Below are 12,286 nucleotides of genomic sequence, written 5' to 3'. Positions count from 1 at the left end.
GCTGAAATGACATGATGTGATGACGACGTATGTCACGTGATGTAGCAACATGGCAGATGTAATACGTCCAAATCTCATTCATACTACCAGGATTCATACTATACAGTACCTACTGTTTAAACACCAAGTAGGTAGGTACTTCTTCTAATTCAGTACCTACTATACAGTATGCGGTTTCGAACGCAGCCTATGACATGCAGCTCCAGGAAATAGCTTAAGGATATATTTAATATTGCTGTTCTTCAAATCTTTTCAGGTATTTTCATGATAATAAAGAATATGTATAAATGATTATGTATGACGAGTTTTGCTTTTTCAAATGCATGTTATAAACGAGTCAAACTAACTGATTTCAGATCGATAAGGACTTACTGATCAAAAGCCATAGTATATGAAATAGCTGTGAATAATATCGGCTGTGCGATTCAGAATAGTTATTGGCCACGTATTATTAGTGTATATCGGCATTTATCGGTGCAACCCTACTATATTCTGTATTGTCTATAGTCTGTGGCATTCAAAAAAGCTTTTCATTGCACTCTGTACACAGTATTTGTACACATGATCATTAATTGACTTTAAATACTTTTAAGATTAATTTCATTGAAAGCTAAAGGTAAGAGCAATGCTTTCCAATTTGATGTTTTTATTTTTGTACATTGTTCATTTCCTTCCAAAAGAAAAGCAGAAGTCAGCTTGTTGCAAAACCGATACTAGTGATGTAATGTGAATAAAATCATACTTGTCATACTTCTCATTGTCAACTTTTAGCATTCTAGGACTTTTTGGTGAAGTACAACTACTAAATTACTCAGAATGCCCACATATGCTGCAGATGATATGTAAATGTTTAGACAAGTTAGCCTGCTGCAGCAACTGTCGCGCAAGTCGAATGACACGTACATAACCAGCCTTCCTTTTAAGTCAGACGAGATGTGAATAGTTTATCGAACTTCCTGTTACACTGAAACAGCCACAAAAAAGAACTAGCCACACACATCAAGCCTCACCTTCAAAAGATTCTTTCTCACGCATCCTTTAGCAGTCAATTTCTCACATACTGTCACATTTACACAGCGCCGATTCACGTCTGAGACCCCTGAACATTTTCACATGTCTCTCACTTACGGTTTTCTTGAGACAATGTCTTTATGAGTGATAACAAAAGCAATGGGACACACAAAGAGCTACTTTCCCAGGACAAGAAGGGGCTTGTTTTCTTTGGCAAGGCCAAGGGCTGGAGGCTGAAGCCAAGCAGTAACAAGAAAGGAAAAGCGTCTGTCCAGAGTTGAGCTAAATTAAAGTACAGAGCACAGATAACACCTACAGATCCACAGTGTAAGACATAAATAAAACATTTAGCATGCAATGATAGAAATAACTCATTAACACTCTTGTGTATTTTTACTAATTGAGTTTTTCCCTCCATTAAAATAAATCTCTGCGATCACACAAACCCGATATAAAGCGCTGTCAAGAGCATGCCAAACCAACAGATGGCGATATATCCCTAACTGTAAAGCCATGTCGATTAATCGCGCGATCATGCTTGCTGTGTTTCTCAATGAATTACAGTGAAATACCGCTACATCCAACAGCCAGACATGAAAGAGCTGTGCATAACATATTATTAGTATAAATTATGATTAATTGTCCCAGTCCTATTCCGGCATAAACAACATCACAGGCAAAAACTCCAGTTTCACCGGCTACACAACAACGCTGCAATCAGAGTTCCTGAAAAACTTTACCCTATCAGGAGTTTACATAAAAGTTTGCTTTCAGTCACCTGATACTGCATTTACATGTGGACAAATGGCCAAACTGCATAGAAATGGCACAGTTTTGAAAATACCAATGTACATGTGGACAGGACCTTAGATTACTTTGAGCACCTGGTATTAACCTCTTACACTCTGAGGCTATTTTGGGGATTTTCGCCTGGATTTGGCCTACCCAATTTCAAAAGCTTTTCATATCCACAAGCAGAGGTGCACATACAAAAGTTTGGTATCATTTTACAGGAAACCCTCTGAAATTACATAAAACACTGTTAAAAGTGCTCAACATGTTTGTATGTGTTGTCAGTCCTCTAATAAACACAAAAATAAATAGGCGCTTTTTGATGTTTTTTTTCTAAAGTCTGTATTTAAAAGTGTATAACTCTGGCCCTGAGTGGGAACGAAACATGCAGACAGTTTTATTTGATTCCAGCAATTGCCAGCTTACAGAGGAAAAAGGAATTTTTTCTCTATCATAATAATTGCAAAAGTTATTTTACTCCAACTGATGGGAGGAATAATGCGCTTATGGAGTACAATTTGTGCCAAAAAACATTTGAAGTGCTCCCATAACCACATACAGTGGAATAAATGCAATTGCTTTATATCATTTTGCAGAAAACCCTTTGAAGTTAAATAAAAAGCTGCTGTTTGTGACAAATATTGTTATTTATGTGGTTTTTCATATGATAAAACACCAAATTTTCTTTTTTTATGTTGTAAATACTGCCTCTGATAGTGTATAACTCTGGTTCTGGGTGCTCTAGCAGACTGCAGACAGTTCTGGTTGTTAACAGCAGCAGACAGTAAACACCCAAAAAAAGAATGAACTCTTTAGCATGTCGCATTCAAAAGTTATTCTCATTTTACTGAAGTGTGCGAAAATACATTTTTCATATAAATATTAATTTTTTGTTTTGCACATATAATAAAAAGCAAGGGATTATTCATGCACACAACCAAAGAAAATGCTGTGAATGGACTCATTTTTTAGAGTAGGACCTAAGAGAAAAGATGATGTATCATTTGTGGCTATCTGTGCTATCTGAGGCAGTCCACACTCAAGTTTCCCATATGTTTACAAAAGACCATTTTTTACATCATTATTCATTCGACGATTGTAGGATATGTTATCATAATAGGACAAAAATAACACTGCAGCCTTATTCCTGAGAGTGAGAGCTTTCATTTGATATAAGACTTGCCCATGTTTGTCATACTTGAAAAATATGAAATATGTGAATATTAAATGATATTAAAAATTATGGGGGGGGTGATAGTGTAAATTAAGTGTAACTAACTTTCTTACAGTGAAACATATCTCAAAGTGATGCATATCTGCAGAAAGTAGAGAGTCTAAGCTTTCAAACAGTATCTCATATGTGGTACTGGGTCCATGACAGACCATTAAAAATTAAAGGAATATTTTATATTAAGTCAAAATAAGATAATTCTGGACCCGGTACAGGGTCCACAGAGTCAAACAAGTTAAAATGGGTTTTGGTCAAAAATGCATTTTAAAAGATGCCTATTCTCCGTCTATTGATCTAACGTGTAATGTACCGAGCACAATATTTTTACATCAGTCCTGACCTCTAGCACAAACCCAGAGTGATGAGTGTCTTTAGGCTATCATTTCTAAAACAAAATCGTCTGGTCTCCACCTATTTGGTTTTTGTTTCATTTAGCCAGTGTGTGAAAGTAGCTTGAGCTTATTTCGTCCATTTCTCAGAAAGCCCTTACATAAACAAAACTTTGTTCAGCATGTTTACTAACCACACAAGCAACGGTACTCCAATGACATAATATACTAATGCACATTCACTTCAACCTGTTATTCATCCCACTCCTGTTCTCCCGTTATTTCTCCCACTTTTAAAAATACCCCTGTACGTGTGGCTCCACTTCTGGATCCAGCTCCGCCCCCTGAATGTTGTGTCCGGCAGTGAGCCGCTACTGGTCAAATGGAGAAATGAGAAGGATTAAAACATCAGGTACGAACGAGAATGTGTCTCTCTCGTCCACTTGTGATCCGATTGACCAAAATACATCTTAATACCAGGTGTAAACAGGGGCCTATGCACACCTAAAACTGACACTTTTTGGGTACGTCTGGAAACTGAAAAATGCTGCCTTTGGAGGCTGCATTCCATTGTGAGAAGGAATCGAGGCACATCCGAATCCAATGTTTGCTTCAATTTTTGTCTCCTGACATATACCTTCATCTGATCAATTTTTGAAGGAAGCATAGATAAAAATGAAAATAGAACCCAAACAAAGTGGTCAAAGAATAGTTTCTGTTTAAACTTAAGTTGTATTTTTTTACTTTCAGCAACTTTTGACCACATTTCTACTTGGATATTAGTTTTTAAATATGCTGTTGGTTATTGCCAAAACACTCTACTTATATCACAAATATAACTGTTACACTATGAACTAGTATTGTCAAAAGTATCAGGTTTTTGGAAACAAGTCTAATCCTAATACTACTAAGTCTAATGTACTAATAGTCATCGGTACCAGGTTTTCTTAAAGGGGACACAAGACTTTTTTTAAGATCTCAAATAAATCTTTGGTGTGTCCAGAGTATGTATGTGAAGTTTTAGCTCAAAATACCATATAGATAATTTATCATGTTTAAAATTGCCACTTAGTAGGTGTGAGCAAAAATGTGCGTTTTGGGGTGTGTCCTTTAAAATGCAAATGAGTTGATGTCTGCACTAAAGGCAGTGCTGTGGTTGAAAAGTGCAGATTAAGGGGCGATGTTATCCCCTTCTATGTCCTCTTTAAGTACCGGAACCAACGCAGAACCGCATCCAAATGGGACCGAAGCGTTGTTTGATAGATTATCAGTCCGGAACTTTTCATAGACACAACAAGACAACAAACAAAGGTCTAGAAAGTACAGTCTTAAAAGGGCCTGCTGAAAAGGGTCATGTAAAACTAAATCACAACTGTTTTGAGGTAAAAACTCAATGAAGTCAGTTACTCAATCTGTGGTTTCAGATGAGTGTAAATGAATCCCAAGGGTTTCACAGACTGATATGGACAGCAAATCACTGCCTTAAGGGGAAACTCTCTGTTGAGCTCCCGCTCATACATGTAGAGGAATGGGGAAGAGCAAGCCTTCAAAACAGGGCTCCGTTTGTAAAGAGGTGACAGACAGATCAGAAAATGTTGATTGAAACATACAGGTGGATGAACGTGTGACATCATACAGGTAAATTATAGGAACTTCTTTCATTTCCTAACACAGTAAAATGCTGTGAACACATTTTATTGAAATTTTGGCTTCTGCTTTATTAAACAGGCACAAAAGCAAAAGTGTGACACAAAATTATAAAAAAGAAAGATGAAACGGGTTCCATAAATGTTGCAGGCCAGACTCAATCCTGCATCTCAGACACAAATATATATATAAAATATATGTAACCTAATGTACTTTTTATTGCTATTGCATAACACATCCATGACAGGTGTTTTTTTCCACATCTAAGCTTATCAATAAGCATCTGCAAGTCACAGAAATGAGCTTATACATCATAACATCTTTAATTTGTTCACATATCACCTTCAATGACATTGCAAAACAGTTCCTGAGAACATAAAACGACTTGCACTTCCCATAAAACCTGATAAGAAGATGGGTTAAACTTTATAGACCAATGTGCAGACACACACGCACACACACACACACACACACACACACACACACACACACACACACACACACACACACACACATCCAGACAAAAGACTACGGCCATTTCTCAATATGCGTTCTTATGCGATCTTGCATCCTTCCTCATGTCCTCGCTCTATGTTATCATCAACCGTCAAAGTCCGATTCCAATACCCAAGAACACAAAAACAGAATATGCATGGAGGTACCCAGATGTGTTCTTGATATCGAGGATGCATCGAATGAAGACTTGCTCGTTCCTGTGTGTCTAATATTTACATGTAGTCTTTCATTTGTTATATTATCATTTTAGCTGAGGTAGACATTTTCTTAGAAAACATTTTAATAAGGAAATAATGCGAAATGCGTGTTTTGCTGAACTTTACAAATAAATGTGAGTTTAATTGGCACAGCACAAATAATCTTAAGGCATTTGCAACGTTACGCCTAAATATTTTTATTTTTATCTACGTATTTAAAAATGTCAAAATGCAGCAATATAAACAATAAAAAATATTGATTAATATTGTAAATAATAGTATGTTTATCATGCTATGAATGTTGCGATGTTAAATTTAGTTAAAAACTGTTGAGAAGCCAACAGGAAGATCACAGCAAAAGCACATCTCAGTTCTCACAACGATGCTTACTCTGTCCTCATGTCCTTCCGAGTTGGTTCCTCCAAGGTTGCCTGGCAAGACTGGTCTCCACAAGAACACAAGTCCGTTCTTTGCGTACTTGGAATTGAGAAACGGCCTATGTTCCCTAAAGTCAAACTGGCAGAGGAAATAAACCGGCCAACTAAATCATCGCTCTGACCTTTGAACTGAACCTACTTCAATATAAAGATTAAACCGAAAGCACATGAAAAACACATACAAATAAAAACATTTAGCAGTGACATTATAGGTTGATAGCAGCTACTGAACATTATAATGATATAAAGTTTACTTTCTGCTTTTATCTGACCTCTGTAAATCTCTTTCCTTCTCTATCCCACAAAGTAATCCCTCATCTTAACTAGCGTATATCACTGAGAGTGAACCAGACAGTGAGGATCATGCAAGCATGTGTGAGATCCAAATCTGAGCCACAATGATGAATTATGGGGGATTGCAACTACCTTAGGCTCTGGGAAAAGAACCCGGACAGAACCTGCAGCCCAGAAATTAATAATGTACTCCCCGCACACCGATAAAGTTCGGTGCAATCCTTTACACCAGTAGTCCACAGCATCCTGCAGCCAATACAATCTTCAGCTTCCACTTTTTTTAAGTCACTTAAAGGTATAGCAGAGGATTTTCTCGAATTTTAGAAAAGAACCGCTTTCTCGACTTTTTTTAAAAATGCAGTTGCGCAACAGTGCTGATTGACAACTAGGAGGACCAATAGTATTGATGATCCACCCAGAAAAAGAAAATCTTCCGCTATACCTTTAAGTTTTTTTTTTTTTACAAAAGTCGTACAAAAAATCATGATAAAATATGTTTGTGTTGCCATATAATCTACCACACACTTACTACAGCAACTTTCACAAAGTTTACATTTTGGTGAGAAAAAAACATGGTACAAAAGTATATAAGACGGTAAGGTTTCTCAGCTCATTTTGAGTCACACATAGTAACCTGCGGTTCAACAAGGAAATGAGCAACGCGAGTTCATTCTGTTAGGAAGCGGGTTGACTCAATTCATTATTCAGACCAACCGACTCCTATGTCAGACATTCTTTCAAAAATATTTACATTGGAAAGCACATAATGCTGTATGGTTTTCTTACTGACAAGGACACAATAGAAAGTTGTTGACTTTTTCCAAGTCTTTTGTTTTTAATCATATACAATTCACAAAAAGTTTATTGATTTAACCCTCCTATTATGTTTGGGGTCAAATTGACCCCAAAGCTACTTTGACATATCTGGAAAAATATGCAAATTGTATTTTTAAACTTTTAAACTACTTTTTGACTTGAAGCTACTTTCAGTCAATTTGGATAAACGTGTATGCCAAGTATATAAATATACATACAGTACACACAGTGTTCCTGTAAAACTGATAAGTGTTTATACTATAATATAGTGTTTATAATCTGTGAAAAACTTGTAAAACTGTTACAAAATAAAATAAATGTTATATTTTCATTACTACTAAATAAACACTAAATGTAAGTGCTAGAAAAGATATGTTTTCATAGAAATTAATCTTTAAATAAACAATTTATGTATATTAAAATTGTTTTATTTCTACAATTTTTATTTTAAATTTGAAGTTATTAAGCATATATTACACTGTTTGGGGTTAATTTGATATTAAACATTAAAAGTGTTGCTAAAATTTGAACATAACAGGAAGGTTAAATGTAATGTAGGGCTGTGTAAAGCGCACAGATCCTGCAGTCCTGTGTCCCTCATTAATTCAGATTAACACATATAAACACATCCATGGAAAGTATTTTCAGATGCACATTAAGATACCCAGATCATAACATCGCAATGTGCATCAATCTCTCAATCTTATTCCTGTACAACCTTGTATTCTTAAGAATGGTTTCTTTCCTAAACATTTTAAAATAACCACGGTTTCATTTGGCCATGCTATAACAGTCAGTCCTTTATCTAAAAGAATGCTGGGTAAATTTTCTTGGCAATCTCAGAGTGCCAGCTGACAGCAGACCAGCAAGGTCACAGCGACAAACCATCAGCAAAGTAGGCGTTTGGAAAACACGGGCAGGACATCTGCATGCTTTGCAGAAGCGCACCATACATGACTGTCGATTGCAAATGTGTAATTAGTATTATCGCTAAAGGGCACAAAGAGCCAGTGGCAACACGCTGTGACATCATTTAATCCGTTCTAGAAAAAAAAATGTGACATTAAAAATCCCCTTTATTTCTAGTAAAAACCAGCTCTGTACTGCCTAAGTTCCAGAATGCCCACATGTGCATTAATATGCCACCTACAACAACAGACTGACCGTCTCTGCTCGTACAAGAAGCTTCATTCGGTCACAGACAACAGAGAACTAAAAAAAATCCAAAGGCCTCACTGTTTATGTTTTCCCCCCAGTCTTTCATGACAAAAACAAAGAGGTTCTCAAGGGAAATATGTAGAAAACGAGAGTGAAAATGAAATACGGCACACATGTAATGTAAACTACATAGTGTTTTTAACTGCAGTTGCGCAACAGCCTCTGTTGTGTTTGTGCTTTTAATAATGTACAGCCTTACACAAAAAGAGGGTATAAAACACTAGAACCTCAGGCAACTTAAAATTAATGCATACTTAGACACGGCATCGCTAAGCAATTAAACTCAACCCCACCCCTGTTGATGACAAACCGATCCCACTGGATTAGGACCATATTGCACTGTATCTCTCTTTCATTTATGTGGGACTAATTACCTTGAGACATTAGTTCAAGCGAGGAGGCAATTACAGAGAATAAATCTTAAATTGGACAATTTACAAGACAATCGATATAAACAGTACAATACACTGTCACTAGGATGCTTTTGAAAAATTTAGCAGGAATGAGTTCTTTAAATATTTAATATTGAAGCATGTTTCCTGCAACTTGTTGTAAAGGGTGCAATCGTATAACGTACAGATTAAGGTTTTATTATAAGGGTGACTATAGTGATAAAAGCAAATACTAACACAAGTGACCGTTGGCGACTGGATGGGGCGTTTCCAGTCGCGCAACAATGTTGAGAAAAGTTTAACTTTATGCAAATGATGGGCAACTTTATGCAAATGATGGGCTACTTTCTGGAGCGACTACCAATGAGAGCGAAGCAGTGGAGTTCACGTCATCCATCTCTCGTCAGATACTGGAGTGGACATCACTCATTTGTTTATGACAACCAGATTTAGAAACGCCCCCTAACGACGTTGTTACACAGCAAAATAAGTCGCTTGTAACGTGAATGCGGCTTTAAACAGGTATTTAATATGCATTGATGCTGGTTTTTATTAAAAAGAAAAATGCAATAATCTACGTTGTGATTTTTTTTTCTTTAAACTATAATCCGTAAATTTTGCCTCTTTGTCGCCATCTCTGTTTAACACATACAATTGCAGGTTACTTTACGTACTTGTATTAGGCATTTTAAAAACAACTGACTGTTACCACAAAATCTGACCCAACAGCAGTGGCGGCTGGTGACTTCTTTTTCGAGGGCGCACGATGTGAAGTTCGTCACAAGATATATGTAGCCGTCGTGTGTGGTTCGTAATTTCAAAATATGTGTTCTGCAAGTCAAGAGATCCTGTGTGCATCACGTGTCATGCCAAAACAAGTGCCAGCTGCAGATGCGTCTAAAGGGTTTATGATAAAAGAGACGCTCGCATTTACCAGATACTCGCATAATCTCATGCGTAATCAGAGTTTACTGTTAAGAAACTGTCTTGTGTGTATTTTGTAAACGTGAGCGTCTCTTTTATCATAAACGGTTTTGACGCGTGTGCAGCGGGCACTTATTTTGACAAAACACGTGATGCACACAGGATCTCTCGACACGCAGAACACAATCACATATTTTGGAAAAGGGAACCACACACGTGACACTCCGAACACTTATTTTGAATTAGCACCCCTCGGATGAGCAGTCACGAGCCACCACTGTCCAACAGCTCAACTAATATTAATCAGTTAAAGCTTACCATTGTGAATCGTGGTAAGGTTAGTCGACAGTTTTGAACAGTGATTGTTTATGTACTTGGTCAATAAAGGATTTTTATTTCCTTTTAAGAAAAAGTTACGGATTTTAGCGTTACAACAGGTAAAACTGTATAGGTTAAAATGTTAACAGTTTTTAAAGAATATATAATAAGTGTGGCTTTCCCAAGCGGTTGCTACGGTTGTTGTTACGGTATTTTGACTGTTTTTAGCACATTGCTGTGTATGGTTGCTAGGATGTTCTGGGTGACCTATTGACCAAACTCAACAGAGCCTGATCTCTTAGAAAAGTACATTTTTGCAGACTTTGCAGACTCTTTTATCCAAACCAAACTGAAACGCAATCAAGCGATCATTTTTATCAGCATATGTCTTCTCTGGGAATCAAACCCATAAACTTTACACCACATGCCCAATACTTCACCAACTGAGCTACAGGAAAACTTCAAGCAAATGAAAACATTCATGTCTGTCCAAAACAATTACACACATTACACAGGGTTTGGAGTTTGTTCATATTAACCTTTGCAAGCATTACTAACCCTTAGTTCTTGGTGAAATTTCTGTATCGTTTAAGATTTTGCAACTTAAATCCCACTTCCAGTAATTTACGCTAAAGAATGTACCATCAGTGCAATAATCCCTTGCATCTGTCTACCCAAACCGCACCGCTGTTTACAAGAAACACACTATTTCTATACTACTGATCATTACACAGAAAGAGCAGAATGTTCACACTCCTTTCAAAGCTCACATCAGGAGTGTGAACTCTTTTCTGCACACTGCTGAACAACGTACTGCTGTCACACCAAATGCTGAGAGGCTGTTAGCATCATTTATGACTCATGGCCATGTTTGCATAGGACACCTAATAAACAATAGTGAACTATTCAAGTGATTTTATTATAGTCGTGTAAGAGAAAAGAGGTGTCTGGATTAACAGAAACCAATGTCTACAGACAAGTTATTCGGTTACTTACATCTTCAGAGATTATTTACCAGAAATACACCTTCCCACAAAAAAATAAAGAAGCAGTGAAAAGGCGTCAGTTTATCAATCTATCGGTTTACATAAATGTACATAAAACCAATTTTAGTAACATTGTACTAGATTTTTTTTTTTCACAACTAATATTTTTAAATTACAGGTTCGTAACTGTATGTCCCATGATGAAAAGGTTAACTCTGGTTTGTTAAATACAGGTCTCCCTTATGTTATCGTCCAAACTCTGAGCAGAAAGTCACAAAGTGGCCTGTGGATGTAGACTCAGACTTGAACTTTCAACGCTGGTTAACTTGTTAGTTCACATATTTCGCATGTACATTATGACCATGCACGTCCAAGTATGCAGTCTAGCCAAAAAGCTCTTTAAGATTTTGTGACACAGCCACTAACGTTAACTGCACTCATCTTCGCTTCGAATGCAAGTCGCCAAACTGACTTTTAATAACCAAAAAGGGAAAGTACATCTGATAAGACAGCCGACTAGCGTTAATACTGAAAGCTTGCTCTCTCAGTCTAACGTGATTTGAGGTTATTCAAACAGAAATCGGCCTTTCTTACCTTTTATAGAGCAGCTGCGCTTTTCCTCGTCAGTTAGCCTGCTCGCGCTAACGCTGAAAAGCCGTTGCTTATTCTCTCCAAAAATGAGACTAGTGCGAGCTTTACAAAAAAACTCTTACATCCGTTGCTCTCTAATGTTCATCCAGTTGGTTATCCATTCGCGATCTTATACGTGATCTCGGTCTTTTCGCTAAACACCTAAAAACTCGACGGATGACAACGTGCCCACCTCCCTGTCCATCAGATTGGAGCAGCGCTGGCTAACGGCTTTGACAATCCGATCCTCTGATAGGGGAGCTACGGTGTCAAGATTGCGGAGCTAGGCTCCGCCCCTCGCTCGCACGCTTAACAAAAAGATCCACTGTATTGGCTGATTTTGCCATCAATCTGTTAACTGCTTGGCCGGATTGGCCGAAATAACGCGATTCTTTTCTGGTGTCAAAACACACGGTTGTTTAAAAGTGCATAGTCTAGAAAAAAAGAAAAAACATATAAATTGATTAAGTCAATAAAGTGACCAATAATCATATTATTTAAAATTTAAGCTTTCTTTGTAGAAGATTAAATCGTGCATAACTGTCTGT

At 37.1% G+C, this 12,286-nt stretch overlaps 1 protein-coding gene across 2 annotated transcripts in view; it reads right to left on the bottom strand.

The window, feature by feature from the left end:
* Positions 1–11,986, bottom strand: part of fryl (furry homolog, like) — a 123,777-nt gene extending 111,791 nt beyond the window's left edge. For both annotated transcript variants that reach the window (XM_073855977.1, XM_073855978.1), the window contains exon 1: positions 11,703–11,986. The gene's annotated coding sequence lies outside the window, so the exon portion shown is untranslated. The remainder of the gene's footprint in view (positions 1–11,702) is intronic.
* Positions 11,987–12,286: the final 300 nt, after the last annotated feature.

The sequence above is a fragment of the Misgurnus anguillicaudatus genome, chromosome 18 (assembly GCF_027580225.2).
Source record: "Misgurnus anguillicaudatus chromosome 18, ASM2758022v2, whole genome shotgun sequence".
Classification (NCBI taxonomy): domain Eukaryota; kingdom Metazoa; phylum Chordata; class Actinopteri; order Cypriniformes; family Cobitidae; genus Misgurnus; species Misgurnus anguillicaudatus.
Note: the sequence above shows the minus strand (reverse complement) of the source record. Positions and strands in the feature narration are given on the sequence as shown.